Raw genomic sequence first — 19,215 nt, forward strand, 5'->3', positions numbered from 1 at the left:
AACCACATAATTAATTGCCAAGCCAAGATGAACCTTGCGTACGGTACAATCACGTTGACACACCGGTTCTCGCCAGATCACCGAAGTTAAGTAACGTTGAGCCTGGCCAGTACCAGATGGGTGACCGTTTGGGAAGGCTAGGCGCTGTATGTACCTTCGGGGAAGGTTGGCCGTAGGGCCAGCACCCTCACCCTGTAAAAAGAACTCGCTACGAAAGCATCTACAAAGTTGTAGATGGCCTATGCCCCTCCAGGGGCTGAAAGGCTATGCATGGATGGAATATGAACCTTAAATAACTGACAGTTGCCAAATCTGCAATTAAAGAAAATAGAGTTGTCAATCTATATATGTAACACAGATTTTTCTGTGATTTATATCAATTTAAAGTTCATCGTCTCTAAAAATCACCATCTATTATTTAAACTATTTTTAAAATTCATAGAAATTCTAATTAATTTTATCCTGTATTCTAGGTATATGTTATCTATTACATCCAGCATCGACTATCTTTATTTTCTTAAGATATCTCGCTTGAAAAATAAATGCATTGATTTTAAATATCATGATTAGCGTATACTTATAAGTGCACATAGGTGCACGTTTATTATTTTACGCTAATTTAAGCATATGGCACTTGAAAACACTCTTACGCTATTATTTTCTCTTCCTTGTTAATTAAATTTTCTTTAGTTAGAAGTATCATTACTGGATATGGTAGGCAAAGATTGAATCTTTTTGATTTGCCTGGGGAATATTTTTAGCCCTAATTAAAGCAGAGTATTAGACAAGCCACATATACGTCACAATCACGTTGACACACCGGTTCTCGCCAGATCACCGAAGTTAAGCAACGTTGAATCTGGATGACCATTTGGAAAGGCGAGGCACTGTATGTACCGCGAGGTAAAATACCAGGTTGAGAAACTGGCTTGGTCTATCCTTCTCTCGAGGGTAAATGGGACTCTCTTAAGCCGCGGTAATCACCCCGTCTAATGATGACGTCACGATAAAAATACCCTTGATATCTCCGGTGAAGAATCAAGTATTCAGCTACCGACAAGATTTGAATTACACTACAAACTCGTGTAGTTAGTTCACTCTCGGCTACGGCCACGCTGGATGGATGGATTAGACAAGATTTTTTCTTTAAGAGTTTTTACACTATTAAAGAAGTAGATATATTTGTACCTTCTTCAATACTCGTTTTCTGGTTATATGGTTATTTGATTTTACTTCAAAAAGCCAACAGTAGCTTCTATTTATACGTATGAACTACTTAGTTCTATTAAATTACATTGATATAACAGCTAATATTGTATGCAATTACAGTTGAGAGGACAGTTTTAAGGGTTTTAGCAGTTTAGTTAATTTCCTAATGAGTGATGTTTGGTGAATCATGACTTATTTCACGTACAAGTAATTTCGAGTTTTTAGATCAACTCATTGTATTCTACAAGCTCTTCACCGTCCACTATGAAACTTTTAATAATCTTTTCTTAAGACTAGAAGGCCACCCGACGTTGCCCACTCGTAAAATACACATAACTATAATTATTTTATTGATACAGTTCACTTGTAAGTAAAAAAATATTCGAGCCGAGACCGAAACCAAAACATTGAGTCAAGTAATATAACTATCATACCAGCTTGACACAACATTTACAAAGTGTTTTCAAAAACATATTATTCTTAACATAAAGAAGCTTTCATGTTTCTCGGCAGCGCATGCGTAGTTGTGAAACGGTTAACAAACACATAAATATCCGACGACTCCCACGTACGAATTTGCTAATTTTGACCCCTTAGAAGCCCAGTTTACTTCTATGTAATAATAACAAAAATATTACATGATAAATCTATATAATGTACTTTTATATAATAAAAACCGATGAAAAAGTTTTCCACATGTCTGACTATCCTATATTGCAAATTTCAAGTCAGTAGATAAAAATCGTTGAATATATGTTTATGAAGTGTCATCACACACACACACACACACACACACACACACACACACACACACACACACACACACACACACACACACACACACACACACTTTTAAAGATTTTACCTAAGGTGTAGCGTCTTTATTTTCAGTTATTTTGAAAAATAATCTTTTAGGATGTTAGATTTAATATGTTTACTGAATGGTGGGTTAAACCATATTGCTTATTTACGTATATTTTCTTTTCCCTTTAATATCAAATTTTTACCATTATTTTAAAACATATCAATTTTATTATCATTATTCTTATATCTTTATTTAGTATTCACATTTTTGGTGTATCTATTGTTGCTGTTATGAGTATGGTTCACCTTAAAATTATTATTGCTTGTATTATATTCGAACTTGTTCAAATGGATATTATATGAGGTTACATGTATATTATTAGCATTTTTATATAATTATCTCTAGTAACAATTTGTTCTTGAAACAAATATATTTCACTATTAAGCATAGATCTTTTTAATGTCTCATCGTAATACTGCTTTTTATCAATTAATTTTTTCTCTTTAGCCGACAATTTAAAAATGTTTCTAGATATGTTAGGAATTACGGTGTCTTTGATTAATTTAATGTGATTAGATAACCTGTTTACATATGGTTTCACTATGATAAAGTGCTATCACTGAGGCTTGGTATTAAATCTTGGATATGGGTTATTTTATCCTCTCTACCAATTGTAATTGTAAGATTCAGTCATTTAAATAACTTGTGATGTCTTATTTCTACTGGAGCTTTTGATTATAAGCAATGCATCATCTATAAGAAATCTATAAGTCAACAAAAGTATATAATGTCTCATATCCTGTAGAATATATATATATATATATATATATATATATATATATATATATAATATATAAAGCTGAATGTGTGTGTGTGTGTGTGTGTCTGGTCACGAATAGGCTCCTATATGGTTGACTCTTTTAAAAAACTGATTACATATAATGATAGAAGATGTATCGAGACACAGGAATGGGTATGTTTGATCTGGCAGAACAGTGGTTCATTAAAATTGTGGGGTCTGCGTTCGCGCCTGGTTCACAAAGTATGGAAATTAAAAAAAAGTTTACAAGTGTTTTTGATATAGATGTACATAATAATACTTTGATAAGTATGTTTTAACTTACATAGGCATGGTATAATAAAATTGTGGGGTCTGCGTTCGCGCCTGGCCTCCATACAATGGAAATAGGCATAAACTTTAATAAAGACTTTTCATATCTATCTGCGTAAGTACACTTTGATAATTATGTTTCAGTTTGAAGAAATAAGGTATAATAAAATTATGGGGTGTTCGTTCGCGCCTGGCCTCCATAGAATGGACATATGTCACAAAGTTTAATAAGGTTTTTAATATAGATCCACAGAATATTGTGATAAGCGTTTCAGTGTGAACAGGTATGGTATAATAAATGATGGGGTTTATCTATTTTATTTTGACTTCCTTTTCATAACCTATCATACTTTGATAAATCAGAGTCCATTTTCTGTACGCTGTTTTTGAACCCATTCAACGACGGGTACTTTTGCTAGTATATATATATATATATATATATATATATATATATATATATATATATATATATATATATATATATATATATATATACCCGTTCACATACACTTTTTTCATAATAAAGCTAGAACCCAGAATAAGATAGAATGTGCGCATGTGTGTGCTCGCGCGCGCGGCCGCTAGCTAACCCTTTTCAAGCAATTAACAACAAATAAAAACCAAATAAATAAAAAGAATCATAGCCCCCCCGCCTCCGAACCTAAGCGAACACCCAACAGGTCAAGACATACTTATCAAGAAATCATCTCACTAACGAGACGCCAAAAAACGTAAACATTAAAACTCGAATTTTTAAGCACCCCCTTCCCCCACATATCCCCATCCCCCTCCAAGTATCTCTATGCCCTCAGCCACACCAGAAATGAACTTCCCAGACCCTCCCCCACAACCACCTAATGTCCTTAAACTCCAAAACTAAAACATTACCGATATACCAAGCACCCGCTCCCACCTTTCCCCTTATTCCCTTCCTCTTTTTCCGCTCTTCTCGCACCCCTCCCCTGACATCATTCACTCTTTCATCCCATGGTAACGAACATTTCTGTAAAAGTCTGAGGAAGCTACAGACGGCCAAAAAACGGCCGGGTAGCTGAAACAATAATGTAACTTAACAGAAAGATACGGTAATAAAAAATAAAACGTATATATATATATATATATATATATATATATATATATATATATATATATATATATATATACCACCGTTTTTGTCAATTTTATAAGATAGAAATCTCAGCGACTATTGAGCAGAATTTAACAAATGAAGGAAATGAATGGAAAGGTAATTACCTGAATGTGACATTTGCCCTTAAAGTCGCACATTAAGGGGATCATCCATCATCCAGAGTTTATTTTTTGCATTTTTTTTGCAGCCATAAAATGTTTCAATCATAGTCACTTGTTTTCCTATTTTTGCATATGAATTACAAAATATCTGATATTTCTTCAAAACCTCTGGTCTTGATGAAGGGGAGATTAAAACTTGCTGCTATGGTTTTAAATGATCTGAAATAACAGCAAGAGGAGACTTGATTCCAAATATTTCTCATATATTATATCTCCCCTCTTTGGTTTTCATACATAAAGTAAATTTCACAATGTATAAGGATTATTTGATACTGAAGATATTATTAATTGTACCTTATTTCAAAAAGAGGGGAAATATAACGTATGAGAAATATTCGGAATCGCCTCCCTTTGCTGTTATTTCAGATCATTTAAAACGATAGCAGCAAATAGTCTCTCCTCCATCAAATCCAGTCTTTTGGGAGATGCATGTATGTCTGTAAATGTATGTGCATGGGAGGAAAGAAAAAAGAATACGAGAGAGAGAGAGAGAGAGAGAGAAGAAGAAGAAGAAGAAGAAGAAGAAGAAGAAGAAGAAGAAGAAGAAGAAGAAGAGGAAGATATGACCCGTCGAGTCACCTATTGAGTTCCAGTTAAATTGCTTGAATCATGACGAAGCAACTTTTTAAAACCAGTTAATATTTGTATTACATAAGCATTAATATGTCGCTACACATCCATAAGCATGTTTCGATCAGCTAGTTACAAGTAACTAGGGAGCTCTTTAGGCAATACTGCTTACTAGCAGGACCCGTTAACCGCGTTGCCTGGTGGTAGCATGCCCCCCCCCCGCGTAAAAAATTAAAGTACGGCTGTTGTTGTTGTTGTTGTTGTTGTTGTTACCCAACTCCAACTTCCTCATCTTTAAGAACGATTTTCGGAATAGACACCCCCAACCTCCTCATGTTAAGAACGGCTTTCGGAATGGAAACCCGCATCCTCCCTATGTTTAGAAGGGCTTTCGGAATGGACATCCCATTTTGTGAGTGGGGGTGGAGTTTTAAAAATTTTTTCCCGAAATATAACTTTGATAATCGCTATCAGGATTCCCACGGTCAAATACTATGAACGAAGAACAAAATTTGGTAATTGTAGGGTGAGTCGACCGTGAGTACTAATCTGGCGGGCAGGGTATGTTTCAGGGTATGGTTCAGAGTATGGTTCAGGGTATGGTATTTTTGTTGGCAAGATTGAAATTTAGGTGGCCGTTACCATATAAATATATATATGTACGTGTGTGATCATATTTAATATTAAACCTTATGTCTAGAATTCTTTTTCCAATTTGATCAAAATCAATTACATGAGTTTTCTTTTTAAAAATGACTAAGATCCTTTCTTAATTGATATCTAATGATGATAGATCAAATTTATGTAAGCTTGAAATATTTAAATTTTCGAATGAGGAATTGTGCACATATTATGTGTCCGAAAAACTATTTGTTAGGGCTATGTGGCCGAGTATATTCGAGGGCGACTCGGATGCTCCCTTTTTATTAGCTGCTCCAAAATGTAGGGGAGGGCGTTAGGAATGGATCCCAGGATGATTGAACTTGCCATTGAACCTTCCCTTATAATGCTGAGTATTTAGCAAGGGAGCACAAATACACTATTTCATTTAACTTTTAGTAACGGACACTCTTATCATTATGTTATATATATATATATATATATATATATATATATATATATATATATATATATATTACACTGAGGAAGATCGAAGGATCGGTCGAAAATTATGTGTTTTTGAAGGAAACATTCATGTTTTTTTTTTTTTTTCAAAAGACTTTTTGTATTCCTACACGTCAACATTCAGGAAATAAATACAGAAAAGATATAAACATTTATATATTTTTCGTATTGATTTTTTATTCATACAAATTTAAATATATATATATATATATATATATATATATATATATATATATATATATATATATATATATATACTATTTAAATATTCTCCCAAAATTGAAATTTGGGGAATGTTTGTTGATATCTTCAGCAAAATCAGCGGTGATTTTCGAGAAGAGCTTAATTAAACTAATATAGTCCGCATTAACCGACTTTTAGATCAAAGTGTAGTATCTGTTCTCGTCCTTCACCTCTGTTAATTTGTCTTTAGCCAGTGTAGGGGAAACCCTTCTATATTAAGGCATTTTTTTTTTTTTGCTTACTTTAAGAGTGCCCCTTTTTGGGGAGCTGGGTGTCACATTTTGCTTTCGTGAGGAAGCAAATAAATAGCAACAGATAATGACCGGCTCATTAGTTTAGGAGTGAATCCCACACGTACAAATATATAAAATTATACACATACCCAACTTCAAATGAATAGAGTTACTACATAAATTAATGACTTTCCGAAATAAACGCTTCTTATAGATTTATTGAACTTAACAGATCGGAGCGGCATGCAGATAAAAAAACAACAACTTTATCAATTGAACTTGTTTCACCTTCTCGTGAATGAGTTTAATTTCTTAAATCAAGTCGAACTTTGACCCAGACGAGATAATCAGATATTCACAGAGACATTTGACGCTATTTATTTCGTAAATACTACTGCAATTTGTTCACGCAAATTGAATATGCACCACTGTCGTCATCAAATAACAGAACGGTCGACGTTTGGTCAATGCAACTTCTCTTAACTTTGGCATAAGTACCGCCGGCATACATATTAGTCAGACTTGATTTACTCGTGTTTATTTCTTTCTGTTATTTATTTAATTTTTTTTTTTACTTTTTTTTCCCTCGCGGGTACCAGCCACTTTCTTCATAAATAAAACAAATGTACAAACCCAATTGCATAAAACATAAGCAGAATACCCGTCTCAGGACAAGTAAAATTATTTTCCCGAACAGAACAGTTTTGCACCATGTTTTAATGCTCCATTCTGAAGAATAAAATCAAGATAAAATTCATCTAAACCTTATGGCTGGAATATTTATTCCAATTTTGGCAAATCTAATTACAGCTGTTTGGCGCATGGTCTGGTAATGTTTGCTACATTTAGTTTAATTTAGTTTTATATGAAAAGGAGTAGAAAAGGGGTTGAAGTCTTTCGGGAAAATTCAGATAACTCCAAGTTTTTAAAATTATAATAATAGTCAATATAATCAATAAATATTTCCCAAATTTCAGTTTATTTGGAGTATTTAAAGCGTTTTAGGGAGGCATAATATGGATACAACCTCCGACTTGAAAAATTTAATATATTTGAGATTTACATGAGATTTAATCCCTATACGTTTTCTAGAATCCAAATCATGTAATGGATTTTGATCATAGGGGAATAAGGATTCTAGAGATAAGGTTTAGTAACACAGTATTTTGATTTTAATCTTGGTAAGCGGGCATACAGTTGATGCAAAACTGTTTTGTTCGTACAATTAATAACAGAGATTCTATACGATAAGTATCGAAAATCGAAAAAATCCGATCTTAAAATTAGCTTTTCTCTATTATAGATAATTAGATAAAAAGAAAAAGAATTATTTTTACAGGGGAATATTTTACGTTCCACCGGCAAAGGGAAATATTAAAATCCAAACAAATCGTCTCTTCTTAAAAAGAAAAAAAATATTTATTCACATCTGAATATATATCTCAGTGATAGAGCATTAGACTACAGGTTGAATGGTCCCCTGTTTAAGCCCAGGTGTACCTCACCATTTTATTTTAATTCTTTTCATTATTAATGAGTTCAATTTACAATAAAAGAAGAGGTACCGTTTAAAATCTCCGCAAATCATTTCTTCGTTTGCATATTTTAAAGCTAAATATTAATCAGAAGTGACTTTTGCAAAGCATTCATTGTTAAGCCCAAATATCAGCTGACGTGATAGTGTAAACAAACACAGATGGGATTTGATGAACGACATCGTCATTATTTTTTAATTTTGTTTATTTTTTGGCGAATTATTTCACCGGGCAAATTATACCTCGTAATATATAATAAACAATAGTGGATTGATTGTATAATAATACATACGCAATCTGCATAAATGAAAATATCATGTTCAAACGTATTGTACGACCGTGCATCCAGCTAGTATATATATATATATATATATATATATATATATATATATATATATATATATATATATATATATATATATATAAAGTTTGTGCCTATTTCCATTCTATGGAGGCCAGGCGCGAACGCAGACCCCACAATTTTATTATACCATGCCTAAGTTAAAACATACTTATCAAAGTATTATTATGTACATCTATATCAAAAACACTTGTAAACATTTTTTTTAATTTTTTAATTTTTTTTACATACTTTGTGGACCAGGCGCGAGCGCAGACCCCACAATTTTAATGAACCACTGTTTGCCAGATCAAACATACCCATTCCTGTGTCTCGATACATCTTCTATCATTATATGTAATCAGTTTTTTAAAATAGTCAACCATATAGGAGCCTATTCGTGACCAGACACACACACACACACACACACACACACACACACACACACACACACACAGACATTCAGCTATATATATATATATATATATATATATATATATATATATATATATATATATATATACGGAGGTCATTCCAAAAGTAATACCTCCTATTTTTTACATTCTGTCCAAAAATAGGGGATTGCAAATTGTATTGTTATGATGACTGAACTTATGCATTAGCAACCTGAAAGTTTCATCTTTCTGTTGCAGAAATTGACAGTGTGAGTATCAAAAAGCAACTCCTGTCATAGACGTGCGTCAGGAGCAACGATGCGTCATTGAATTTCTCTATGCAGAAAAAAATGAATCGATCAACATTCACCGGCGCCTGTTGAACGTTTACGAAGCCGATACACTTGATGTCAGCACAGTTAGGAGATGAGTTCGTTCATTTTTTTATTACCTGGAAGTCACCACTTATCAAGGCCCGGAAGCCACTCGGAGATAAAGGTTAATGCGTGTACAGTAATCAATGGGATAGTATCGTAGTAATCGTTAGTATTGGATATTTGATAAAGTGTCTTACTTAAGGGGGCGGTTCATCAGGAATTTGTTTATGTTGGACTTGAAGACATCTAAGTGACGACAGAAATGTGAGTGTCAAAGCGAGCTCCGGACGCCCATGCACAGCCACCATATCTATCGCTGGCAAAAGTGCATTGAGAATGGTGGTGGTTATGTCGAAAAATAAATTCTGGAGCACAAAACGTCACTCGTTTTAGTGGTTTTATTCCCGTTTTCCCAACTGTTCAACTTTTTTGAAGTTAAAAAATAGGATGCCTTACTTTTGGAACTCCATGAACGAAGTGGAACTGGAAGCGTAGAAAGCATTTGTTCTGATAGAGAAGAACTTTCTTGGCAACAATAAAGCCAAAAACTACGCGGAACTTGTTAATATCATGCTGCTTTCAGAAACCTCGGCCGCAACATCAGCGTCAAGGTGCAGTAGCTATTTTCACATATGGACCGGATTCCAAAGAACCTGTGTTCAAGGAGTGGCGAGCATGGAGAGAGATTCTACCAGGACCTGAAAGAGATGGATACCAAGTATCAGGGTCGCTGGGACGCAGTCATGATCGCTGAAAACTGTTGGAATCTGAAGGGAGACCTTTCTGCCGCTGAGCATTCCAAGAGTTCGAAGAAACGAAGTTCAAACATTGAAGTTTGAACAATGGTGCAGCAACACGCAACTTACGTGTACTTACCCTTAGCAATGCCCGCCATTGAGTTACAGTAATTAATGTTTCTATACGTTAATCAATATATGTTGTTAGCAAAATATTTTTTCTTTTAAAAACATATTTAGGATATGTGTTTGCAAAAATCAGCTGATAATGCCACAAAACTGTAATCGATTTTGTTGCAAGCTTTGATTCTTTTTCCAAAGCAACTTAGCATAAATTCCTCACTTGATTGAGAGAAACGGGAGCCATTTCCTGATTCTAAATCAGTTGTAGAAATCTAGACCACATTCATAAAGTAAAAAAATGTTGCCAAATTTACAAAATCCATCCAATAATTTTGCACTGTGTTTGAGAAATCTGTTGAATATATTGTTAAATATATATTTTTTGGTCCCTCGACAAAAAAAGGATGGACCTATAAATTCACGCTTGTCCGTTCGTCCGTTCGTCTGTCCGCACTTTTCTCAATAACTACGCGTTGGAATTGTTTTATAAATTTGCACAAACATTAAACATGATATAAGTAAAAAAAGTAACAGAATGGATTTTCCGGGAAAACTCCGGTTGCCGGTTACCTCCCTAAGGTGGTCTTTCGGGTTAAAATGGCAAAAATTGACACTTTTGTGCTTATTAAAAAAAAATTAATGTCTTGGATTTATATAAAACTTTCTGAAAAGTTATAATTAACTGATTTCTATATAATTTTGTTTGTCTATACTTCGCGATAACTCTTAGGTATACCCCAGGGGCTCTTTTAGAGTTAATAAAAACACTTCATTTTTGTGACTATTTCATCACATTTGTCCAAATTTTCCGAGTGTGCATATTTAGCAGTTTTGCATGGTGCTGAACTAAAATTTAAATATGTTAAGACCTTGAGAACTTTTGGGGCCAAAAGAGAGGGGGGGGGGCAAATGATGGCCATTTCTTTTTTTGCATGGTGCAGAACTAAAATTTATATATGTTAAGGCCTAAAACTGCACCATTTGTTCATTTTCACCAGAATTCGACGTCCCCTAGGTACTTTTGGGACTAAATGGGGAGGAGGCAAATGCTGAACTTAGTAATTTTTTAAGCCTCGTTCACTGTGCATTCACGGGAGACCATGCCTGCTTCACTCGTTCTTTTGTGTTTGTCTCATTCAAGTTTCACAAATTTCCGTAACTCTTGTCGCTTATTTCAACCAAATACGAAATGACGAAAATTACTAGAGATATCCCATTGATCAAAGTAAGATTGATCCTCTTTTTAAAGGGTTCATTTTTAATCCCACCTGGGGGGCTAGCTACATTCCTTACCGTTAAAGCCTAAGACAAGCCTATGGTAAATAAAAAGGAATATATAAAGCTGACATTTATATTTTTAAAAATCGCGTGAGACCATCTCTGCACAACGCCCTTTTATTTAAATAAAACATAAGCGTTTTTTTAAACAGTGTATGCACTGGAGAGAAATATATCTTAGTGGACCTGTATTTCACCCACATTACAAATACCATAGGGAGAATAGATAAAACCATTCATTTATGTGTGTGTGTTTTAAATATAAATTTGAATGTCACGCGAATTTGCTGCATTTTTTTTTTAAAGATCGACTAGTTGATCGTGACCAACGTACTACTTGCACCTTTTCTAAAAACACATAATTTCTTCAGTATTACCTGGTTTAAGGAGACCAACCGCCCCCCCCGCCCTCTGTGGCATGGGGCGACAAGATCAAAGTGTAGTATCTGTTCCGGCAGATGCTGCAAGCTATGACTAGCAAAGACCAGATGTGGGGGCAACCCCACATGCCTGACCATTAACCAGCTCCCATTTCCCACCTCTCGGGAGCTGGTCCCCTTTTTCCCTTCCCCCTCTCTCTACTCCTCACATTAAAAATCGGCCTTGTGCCTAATTTGCTCGGTGGGGGAGCAAATAAATACCATCTGTTCCGGCAGATACTGCAAGCTATGACTAGCTAGAACTAGCTATGACTAGCAAAGACCAGATGTGGGGGCAACCCCACATGCCTGACCTTTAACCAGCTCCCATTTCCCACCTCTCGGGAGCTGGTCCCCTTTTTCCCTTCCCCCTCCCTTCACTCCTCACATTAAAAATCGGCCTTGTGCCTAATTTGCTCGGTGGGGGAGCAAATAAATACCATCTGTTCCGACAGATGCTGCAAAGCTATGACTAGCAAAGACCATATGTGGGGCCAGCCCCACGAATCTAAACTTGGTCACTGAAGGGGCAACCCTTCATACCAACAGTTTCTAATCCAGCTCCCATTTCCCACCTCTCGGGAGCTGGTACCCCCTTTCCCTCCCCCCTTCCCTCCATCTCCACATTAAAAACGGCCTTGTGCCTAATTTGTTCAGTGGGGAAGCAAATAAATATCCCCGACCCTCTGTGGCCACGGGCGACAAGATCAAAGTGTAGTATCTGTTCCGGCAGATACTGCAAGCTCTGACTAGCTATGACTAGCTATGACTAGCAAAGACCAGATGTGGGGGCAACCCCACATGCCTGACCTTTAACCAGCTCCCATTTCCCACCTCTCGGGAGCTGGTCCCCTTTTTCCATTCCCCCTCCCTTCACTCCTCACATTAAAAATTGGCCTTGTGCCTTATTTGCTCGGTGGGGGAGCAAATAAATACCATCTGTTCCGGCAGATGCTCCAAGCAATGACTAGCTATGACTAGCAAAGACCATATGTGGGGGTAACCCCACATATCTGAACTTGGTCAATGTAGGGATCACCCTACAGACCACAGTTACTATCCAGCTCCCATTTCCCACCTCTCAGGAGCTGGTCCCCCCTTTCCCTCCCCCCTCCCCCTATCTCCACATTAAATAACGGCCTTGTGCCTAATTTGCTCAGTGGGGAAGCAAATAAATACAACCTGGTTTAAGGAGACCATCCTGGTGTATATTCCCTCGACCCCCAACATCAGCAAAGCGTTTACCATTTCTAAAACGACCTTTTACTTGTTGATTGTGGTACATTGCTGGTCCTGTGTAATTCTAGGAGGACCAACTATAGGTCTCCTTTATTTGGATTTAAAACTGACGGTACCGATGTTATCCGAATCTTCTGTAATACATATATGAATAAATATTACGTTCTTAGTTTTTTTAATATTTTCCAATGATTGGGCACTTTGCTGAAGTTCTCCCCTAGTTGTTTTACATTATATATATATATATATATACACACACACACACACACACACATATATATATATATATATATATATATATATATATATATATATATATATATATATATAATTAATGAAAGCAAAGGGATGTAGTGTTTACCTGATATACGCAATGGTAAATTTCAAACTAATATAAATAACAGTATTTATATATAGAAAACTTAATCCCAAGCGAATTTAAAAAAGCTCAATACGCAATAGAGAGTAGAGCTTATTATAAGAGAAAGAAAATTAAACTGTAAGTTGAAATTTACAATCAAAATTTATTGTTCGACTGAATACTCCAAAATAAAAATTTTTTTAAGTCCTTATTCCACGGAGTTTCAAAGAATGCTATTCTTATTATTCTTCTCATCAGAGGACATAAAGAATTTGCTGATTTCTTTATGTCCTCTGATGAGAATAATAATAAGAATAGCATTCTTTGAAACTCCGTGGAATAAGACTTTTAAATTTTGATTGCAAAGTTCAACTTACAGTTCTAATTTTCTTTCTCTTATATATATATATATATATATATATATATATATATATATATATATATATATATATATATATACAGTAAAACTCCTTGATGCTATTTGCTATTTGATGCGGAGTTGCTGTAAAACAATTTACATGGTTTAGTCAGATATTGCGCAGAAATGTTAATATTGGTACTATGTAATTAATGTAGATTAGCTATTAATAATTTATTTATACTAACTGTAATTTTTTATTTCAGATTGTTATATTTAAAATAGTATAAAACAACCTATCACAATGGCTTGCAACTATAAAAGAAAACAAGTGACACTGACTTTACTCGAAAAACGTCAAATTATAGAAAAATTAGATGCTGGAGTTGAAAATGGCATTATATTGAGAGATTATAAGATTGGCAGCAGTACACTGTTTTACATCAAAAAGAAAAAGGAGGAAATATTGAAGGCTGCTCCTTTTTCTTCAAATAAAAAACATGACAAAAGAAGGACTCTTCGTAGACCAAAGCAAGTTGAATTCGATCGAATATTGCATTAGTGGTTTGTAGCAAAACGGAATGAAGGTGTAGCAATATCTGGGCCCATGTTAATTGCTAAAGAAAAATCTCTTAAGGAAGAGTTGAATATCGCAGAAGATATGAAATTCAGTGAAGACTGGCTTAGGAGCTTTAAGAGTAGACATGGTATAAGACAATTAACAATGTCAGGCGAACAACGGTCTGCTGATACACATGCAGCATCAAATTATTGTGATAAATTCAAGACGATAATTGCCAATTATGGTTTAACACCAGAGAATGTTTACAACGCTGATGAAAGTGGCGTAAATTGGAAGTGCTTACCTACAAAAACATTAGCCGGATCCGAAGAGCAGAAAATAAAAGGATTCAAATTAAATAAAGAAAGACTAACAGTGATGGTATGCGCTAATGCTTCTGGAACTCATAAACTTTAGCTTCTTGTCATCAGCAAATCAAAGTGTCTCCGAGCATTGAAAGGAGTTTTGCCTTTGCCAGTATCCTATTATTCTTCACGAAATGGATGGATGAATCAACAGTTGTTTAAAAATGTTTTTTTGCAAGAATTTGTGTCAGTTGTCCAGAGGCGTTTTCTTGAGTTAGGTAAACCTGATTCAAAGTGCTTGCTTCTGTTGGACAATTGTAGAGCACATCCTCCTGAGTCAGAACTAGTGTCATCTTGCGGGAATATTTTTGTATGCTACTTACCACCTAATGTGACTCTCTCATCTAACCTATGGATCAAGGGATTGTTTGGAACTTAAAATGTTTCTACAGAAATGATTTCATGATGAATATGATAAATAGTACCGTGAGTATAAGCGATTTTCAGCGCCATTTTACTATCAAAGATGCCATATTTTCTCTCACAAGTTCATGGAATCAAGTTCGAACAAGCACATTAACAAAAGCATGGAGTAAATTATGCCCAGCGCCAAAGGCTTTTGAACTGAAAGAATCAGAGATACATCTGGTCTAGAAAAAGTTCTTCCAAACGGTTACCGAACGACCACGCTATTCTTAAATCACTTAATGCAAATGATGTTGAAGTGTGGGTGCAACAAGATGAGGAAACTCCTGATCAATATCCGGAAGGCAGTAATGGTAAATAACCAAGAACACTCTGATGAAGCAGTATCAGGGGATAATGCAGAAAAATCTATGGAGACAGTTATAAAATTTCTAGAAAAAAGTCCTTGCTTTAGCGACAACTATGTTGGGCAAGCAATGTCATTCCAAAGAGATATAATCATAAAGAAGCTACAGAACCAAGAAAGTGTAGATTTTCATGATCGCTTACGGAATACAATGGCAGCGCCGGAGAGCTCAATCGATGAAAATAGAAACTGCAATGAGACTCATTCAATGAATAACTAAAAAAGCTGTATTTTGCATAAATGTATGATTTCTGTAGATGATAACTTAGGTAACAAATACCTAATAAATAAGAGTAGATTTAATTTATTTTCAATGTTTTTGTTCCTGGTAATAATATTTGACAATTCTTACTTGCAATATATCACAAACTCAACTTAATATATACTTGATGTATCATATAGCAATGAATCTCATTTACTATTTCTTAATTTTTTATCACGAAACTTGAACAGCATCCTCTAATTTGAACGAAGCGGAGTTATACTATATATATATATATATATATATATATATATATATATATATATATATATATATATATATATAGAGAGAGAGAGAGAGAGAGAGAGAGAGAGAGAGAGAGATAGATTGATAGATGTTATTTGTTTTTGTTTTTGCGATACGTTTTGAATGAATTCAATTATTTACGAAAGTGCATTTTTACCTAAATGCGAGTTGGGAATAATTTGCCCTTAAACCAATTTGGTACCCCCACATGGGGAGCGGTATATATATTATTTTTTAAAATATAATTATCTACTGACACGTGTTTCGTCGTCTACGACTCATTACCGTGAGGTACGAATTCGAATCTTGCAAGATTCAGCCACTCTGCTGAGTCGTAAACGACGAAACACGTGTCAGTGGATAATTATATATATATATATATATATATATATATATATATATATATATATATATATATATATATATATAACCGTTATCCTTGAGTGGTTTTTGGTTTTAATGGTGTCTCATTGGTAAAACAAATAAGATCCTTTGTCAGATTTGACTTGCAGAAGTTGAATTTCGAAAAAGTCGTAGCTGGAACATGTATGCACATATGTAGCTAGTAATATTTGTATAAATAAAGAAATGTATACTCCTAGTATACTGGTCTTTGAGAAGGGGTAAGTTTATTGCGAATCTCCTGAGACGCCTTTACTGGGAAATGCTGACGGGGCTGCCCAGGCGTTGTTTTTTGCAGATCAGAGTGCTCCTCTTTTGGGCGTTGACTCACTTTGCGATCCTTGTATCACATCTTCTTGCAGCAGGGGGGGGGGGAGATAAATCCATCATCCAACATATTACTTTCTCATTTGATAGGGTAATTATGTCTAATTGCCTGAGTTTACCATTACTAATTTTACACTCGTCAAGATTGCCCTCTTTTTTTAGGGAGAGAGGGAAAGAGCAGATTTTCACTATACACCCTATCCCCACTAAATAATATATACCAATGTGTACATGTTTGTATACCTTTATATAAATAAATCTAATATACGATGTCTTTGCTTAGTCTCGAAAGACAAAGGATACCCCCTGTAGGGGCAGCTGCGCGTGTAATTGTGAGGCAAGGGTTGCGCAATCCCTAACCACACCTCTCCTGAATCGACACTGGAAACAATGTCGAAATAAATGGAGAGCACATATAGTACCTGGAAGTCCCAAATGGTCACCCATTTAGTACTGACTAAGTTTAACGTTGCTTAAATTCGGTGAACCAGCGGAAACCGGTGTGTCAACGTGATTATGCCGTACGCTAAATCTATCCTATAAAACAAAACAAGCGAGTAAAAACACTACCTTTGTCCTAATCTCCAATCGAAACACTTTCAAGTGATGAGGGAGAGAGAAACACCAATAGCAAATCAGACTATCCTCATTGTACTAAATATCATTTTTATAATTCCTTTTATCATGAATACCGAGATGATCATCCGTGCTTTTGAGGATGATCAGCGTCTATTCTAGCCATTTACTGAAACTTTAAGGTCTTCTCCCTTCCCACATAAACTGTTCTACAAATTACTATAGCTGAACTCGTGAACATATCTCTTCTTTTCCACTCCTATCACTGTGCCATCTCCTAAGATACATACATGTATATATGTATCAACGTTTTACATACATGCACAACATCTCTATACAAACACACATGTATGCCCACACACACATATATGTGTAAATATATACGCACATATGTATATGTATATGTACATACATATACATCTGCCGCTCAAACCGATCATTCCAAATACCCTCACATGCATTGATAAATAAAAACTACAGATGAACATCATTATCTATATATTAATAGGATAGCGTGTGTGTTATTTTGTGTGTCATGCTTACATCTTTTTTCTTCCGAGTAACTGTCGTTTGATTGTTATGACCTTCCATTTCTTGTAATAAATAAGTTTATCAAGAAATCTTCATAAGTTTTGGTTTCAGTTTCGCTTATAGCTGAAGGAACTCAAGTTATATATATATATATATATATACATATATATATATATTCTTCATAACTTGGGTTTCGGTTTCGATTCAAGCTGACGCACACAAGTCATATTGATATATTTTTTTATTTTTGAAATAACTTTATAATATATAAGAATCGATAGAAAATTGACTAATAATGCATACGAAATCTGCATAAATTAAAATATATTTAAACGTATTTTACGACCGGGTTACGCCGGGCGTCCTTGCTAGCTTGGATAAATACTTTTGCAGTTTTAACAAAAAAGCTACAATAATACCAAGGCGTCTCCATTTACATTGAACGTCCATAGAATGCGAGCATCAATATATTACATATGAAAGAGTTTGCTGTGGAATTAGTCGGGTTATTATTGTATATATACATTTTTTAATAAGACCATTAACTACTTAACATCAAATTTACGAAAACCCGCCAATTAATTCGATAAAGTTAAGTAAAAATCAATATCACATTGATTTCGATCAACATATATTGTTTCGTTTTATTAAACGCTGACTTTTCAAATATACATTTACATGCCTACACACCCAAAGCAAACAACACCAATTGAAGTCGCAGCTGGAACATGTCTGCAGATATGTAGCTGGTAATGTTTGTATAAAAAAGAAATGTATGGTAAATATTTATACGTAAACTATCAGGCCGTTCGGCGTTGCCCGGTTGTAAAATAAGCATAAATATTATATTTTCATTAATGCAGAATTCTTATTTATTATACCGTAGATAAATAATGTAACGTTCAATTACTTTTAAAAAAATGAAGTAAAAAACAAACAAACAAACAAACAAAAAACAAACAAACAAACAAATAAACAAAAAAACGGGAAGAAACCGAGACATGTAATCTTATGGGTTTTTTTTCTAAACAATTCGCTTCTTGAAAGTATATATATATATATATATATATATATATATATATATATATATATATATATATATATATATATATATATATATATATATATATATATATATCGAGCTGAGATCGAAACGAAAACAAAAAGTCAAGTATGATAACCATCAGGCCAGCTTAACACGATCCTATAAAAATGTTTTCAAGCCTACTTATGCTTAACACAAGGAAGCTGTTATGTGAACGATTGACGCATGTAAGACAGTTGACAAACAGATAGAAATCCGATGACCAGCACGTACAAATTTTTCAATTTTGACCCTTAGCAGCCCTTTTTTCTGGATTAAAGCCGATTAAAAATTTTTCCACGTGTCTGAATACCCTATA

At 34.6% G+C, this 19,215-nt stretch overlaps 1 protein-coding gene and 1 pseudogene across 2 annotated transcripts in view; one reads left to right on the plus strand and one right to left on the minus strand.

The window, feature by feature from the left end:
- LOC145277663 (sodium-dependent phosphate transport protein 2B-like) overlaps positions 1 to 19,215 on the minus strand; it is a 159,890-nt gene that overhangs the window by 127,304 nt on the left and 13,371 nt on the right. The gene's annotated exons all lie outside the window — the stretch shown is intronic.
- On the plus strand, positions 37 to 153 carry LOC145278403 (5S ribosomal RNA; annotated as a pseudogene).

Source organism: Euprymna scolopes, chromosome 6, assembly GCF_053919585.1.
Source record: "Euprymna scolopes isolate OS-2025 chromosome 6, ASM5391958v1, whole genome shotgun sequence".
Classification (NCBI taxonomy): Eukaryota; Metazoa; Mollusca; class Cephalopoda; order Sepiida; family Sepiolidae; genus Euprymna; species Euprymna scolopes.